The sequence below is a fragment of the Galeopterus variegatus genome, unplaced genomic scaffold (assembly GCF_000696425.1).
Source record: "Galeopterus variegatus unplaced genomic scaffold, G_variegatus-3.0.2 Scaffold1653, whole genome shotgun sequence".
NCBI lineage: Eukaryota > Metazoa > Chordata > Mammalia > Dermoptera > Cynocephalidae > Galeopterus > Galeopterus variegatus.
Genome location: NW_007727764.1, coordinates 167,377 through 171,951, shown reverse-complemented (window position 1 = coordinate 171,951; position 4,575 = coordinate 167,377). Strand labels below are relative to the sequence as shown.

At 37.6% G+C, this 4,575-nt stretch overlaps 1 pseudogene; it reads right to left on the bottom strand.

Moving 5' to 3' along the window:
• Positions 1-518: 518 nt before the first annotated feature.
• On the bottom strand, positions 519-985 carry LOC103594963 (annotated as a pseudogene).
• Positions 986-4,575: the final 3,590 nt, after the last annotated feature.

Genomic DNA, 4,575 nt, shown 5'->3' with positions numbered 1-4,575 from the left:
CATACTCAAATTTCAATCATTCACAACATAGTAACAAAATTATTAGGAACACTGGAATAAATAACCAAAGATGTTACAGAGTACATACAATTCTGACAGAGAGAGCAATGATTAAAGAGTGGTGTTCTTTAAGAAGCAATTCTGCTAAAAACTACATGGGAATAGAAGTAATTTTAAATACTCAAGACACATTAAATTTACAACTGTGACTCCAAATTGCCATTTAGTATGCTTTGTACTACAGGATATAAAAACTGCACTCCATCTAGGGAAACTTAAGCTGACACCCAAGACAGTCAAAGCCTTCTATAATTCAAATAAACAACCAGCAAATGATTTCACGTCTTTAAAAAAAATTAACATTTAATAAATATGACAAGTGGGATTCCTTCCTTCTTTAAAAATGTTTCTACAACTACTAACTACTGAAAAACTTGCATTTACAAAATAGTGGATAAAAATATTCCTCTGGATTGTACAAGGTGATAGGGACCACTGATAAGACATGGTACATGATATTAATCAGACTTGGCTTGTTTCCCTCCTGCTTCATCAAAGGCTGGACTGTCCCCATTTTTAGTTTCTCCATTTTCTGCAGATAAATCTTTAGTTTCTCAGTTAGTCACTTGCCACAGGGCCTGCTTTCCCTCTTCCCCCCTCTCCCTTTTGTTTGCACTTTTTAATCTGAAGATTTATCCTTTGTTGCTGCCTTTTTCGGCTTTTTTTGGCTTCGTTTCCACTTTTGCATGAGCAGGTTTAGCTGACAACCTTGCCCATCTCCTCTTGGNGAGCGCCGCCGCGCTTCCCAAGCGGCGCACTATCCAGTGCGCCACCGGGCCAGCCCTGAAGATTTATCCTTTGTTGCTGCCTTTTTCGGCTTCGTTTCCACTTTTGCATGAGCAGGTTTAGCTGACAACCTTGCCCATCTCCTCTTGGGCTCTCCCTTGGCTACCCCTTAGGCTGAGCTGACGTTCTTCTGGGGCATCCTGGCGCTGGGCAGGGTGCGTGCCAGGTACCTGCGGGTGGCAGGGCGCTGAGAGCCTTCGCGAAGCCGGGCTGCCTGGCCGCTCCTGCTCCTCCCACCCAAATTTTATATCGTTAGATCTTTCCCTTAACTATTCTGTAATAAAAAACTGGAATACATTTTTACGATAGGTACGGGGGCAACACTGAGGGTTGCGATCCGTGGCCGGACACGGAAAAAGACAAAAGACAACAACAACAAAAAAAAAGTGGATCAGAGTTCTGTGTTTCTTATTCTTAATTTTAAAAGTGGATCAATAGAACAATTTATATTCTTCCAAAATACAATAACTTCTACGTTAAAAAAAAGTCTTATCCTTGACTGCACCATGAACCCCTTCCCAAATGTTTTAAATGTATAAATTAAAATTTTAAACAATATGAGTACAAAGGAATTCAATAATAAAGAAATACAGCTCATCATCATTTAAAATCGATTATATTTAAAAACTGAATTAATGGGGGTACATGGAGTGGACCTCAGTTAAGAACTCCAATACTAAAAAGCTTCCAAAAAAAGCTAATAATAATGCTGAACAGCTAATGCTTTAACATCACAGATTGCTGTATGACAGTAACTCTGCAAGGTAGGTACTACTCTCATTACAATATACACACGAGGAAAGAGGCTTGGGGAAACTAAGTAAGGTACCCAAAGTTACACAGCTACCAAGTGGCAGAGCCGGTCTTGAACTTTTTTCTAAAGTCTAGGTTCCTAACCATCCATCCCTTCTCATTGCCACTGACACCACTTATACTTCAGGGCTTTTCTCAACTCATTCCTAGCCACCAAAACAGCTTCCTATCCATTCCGACCTTCATTTACACTCCACTGCCCACATGACTGAGTCTAGGTTACTGAATCAGGAATTCAAGACCCCAGCTAGATACCCTTCTTTTCAACAATAGAAAATATAAGGCATATATTCTGCCATTACATCAGCTATTCTACTGCTCTCACCCCCTACTAATGTCGGAATGCCTTCTCCTGTCTACCACAGCCACCTAATTAATCTCTACTCTTCCTTCCAAGCATAGCTTAAATAATACAATCTCAGTGAAGCCCTCCATTTCCAGCCAGAAGTGCTCTTTCCTCCTTCTGCATTCTTATAGCTCTATAGTTGTAGCAAGACACTTATTAAACATCTCTATGCAATGTAATTATTTGTGATACAGTTTGGATATGTTTGTCCCCCAACCTTTGTCACCCCAAAGCTCATGTTGAAATTGGATCCCCAATGTAGCAGTGTTGGGAGGTGTTTGGATCATGGGGGTAGATGCTTCATGAATAGATTAATGCCCTCCCTGGAGGGGTGGGTAGTGAGTGACTTCTCGCTCTATTAGTTCCCACAGAGCTGGCAGTTTAAAGGACTCCGGCACCTCCCCACCCTCTCTCTCTTGCTTCCTCTTGCCATGTGATCTTGTACCTGCTGGCTGCCTGCTGTTTTCTACCACAAGTAGGAGAAGCCTGAGGACCACATCAGAGGCAGCTGTCCCAGAACTGTGAGCTAAACAAACCTCTTTTATTTATAAATTACGCAGTTTCACATGTTCTGTTACAGCAACACAAAACTGGACTAATACACTGTACCATGCAATTAATTTTTTTTTCAATTCTTCAAATATGTCACACTCATCTTACCTTGAGGTTATGCTGGACTCACCACCTAGAACATTCTTTTCATTCTTTTTCCCTTGACTAATGCCTACTTTTCCTTCAAGTCTTAGAGGAATCTTCTCCTAGAAAGCCTTCCTACACTGCTCCACAGTAACTCTGAGCTAAGTGCCCTCTGCTGTGTTCCCACGATGGAGTCCACTCCATCATAGCCCACAGATTACTAACTGCCTGTTTACCTGCCTCCGAGATTACTAACTGCCTGTTTACCTGTCTCCCCACTAGACTCAGAGTCTCTGTTTATTTTGTTCACAGTTGTATTTCAACACCTAGCATAGTGCCTGACATGTAATTGGAACATTTTTTAATGTATTTATAATTAAGTTTTTCCTATTATCCTGTCTGATTAATCCAGACACAAATTTCAAAGTACAGGGCTTTACAAATAGTAAGTATTGATTAAATAATTCTTGGATAAAGAAATTCTTATAGCAAATGATCTAGATTAATTAAATCTTCAAACAATATTGACTAAGCTACCAAATAGTATAAATATGAATACTTGATAATGTCTATAATAGAGTTAAGGTGAACATTTTATATTCATTTCAGTACATGTTAAAACATTAATAACTGAATTGAACATAGGTTTACTCAAGTTATCGTGAACAATTTTAATTTATGATAGTCATTTGCAGCAACCTACATTCCTCAATTATTGTTTATTTTACTATAAAGCTCTAAACTCCAAATTACCTAGGCCCTTTATCATCTGGGTCCATTCTCTATAGCATTTCAATGTACCAACTGCAGCTCATACACTAACCCATTTTCACTATTTTAAAGCCTTTAGTCTCCCAACATCAAGCATTTTCTTTCTACAATCTATAAAATTACCAATCTATTCATCCTTTAAAACAATAATCATAATTCACTTCTAGAAGAGCCTAGCACAGGCTTAGCTTTAATTCACTCTTCAATTTATCCATGAGTTCATTCATTCACAAGCACTCATTCATTCATTCTTGAGCACCTGTCTCATGACAAACTGTGCACAGAGTAGACTCTAAATGTTCACTAGCTAAATTGATTCATGTAACCACAAATACTCCCTTTCCCAAAAGACTCCAAGCACCAGCATTGTACAGATCTATGTTAACAGTTACATGAATTTCAGAGAGGTGTGCATATCTGATAAAGGCCTGATAAGCCTCTTAAGGTCATTCATAATTATTGATAACAGGACACTAGAAACAAGGTTAAAAAAAAACTAAAGAAAAAATTCAGAAAAATATCTATATTATATAGGAACCAAAGTATTAATCAGTTCTTTTAAAAACCACAAGAAAAAGAACAGTCCAGTAGTAAAAGGTGTAAAGGATATAGAAACAGGCAATTCACAAAATATAAATGGCCCTAACAAATGTATAAAGATAGTTTTATTTCATTAAAGAACTGCAGATTAAAATATTTTTCCTTTTTTTTATCTTTTTTTATTCTTATCTCTTTTTCATTCATTCTCTCTCTATGACATTCTCATCTGTTTTACACAAATGAAAATAATCTCTAACCACCCCCCCCCTATGGTTGGCAAGGGCACACCTTGTTATAAGGGCACACCTGGGACAACACGGCAACACAAGTGAAAATAAGTAATATGTATATGTTTTGACCCAGAAATTCTACTTCTATAAATACTATCCTAGGAAAACAAAAGGAGATGTATGTATACATCTTATGGGTACGTATATGTGAAAGAATTTCATCACAAAATAATAGTATTAAAAAAATCCACTGATAAGGGACATATTAAACGTATCTAATCACTGGAATACTGTGTAGCAGTTCAAAGAAACAAGGCAGAATTTTATGTGCAGACATGTAACAATACATTGTTACAAGAAAGAAAAACATACTATAGAATAGTATGAATATAT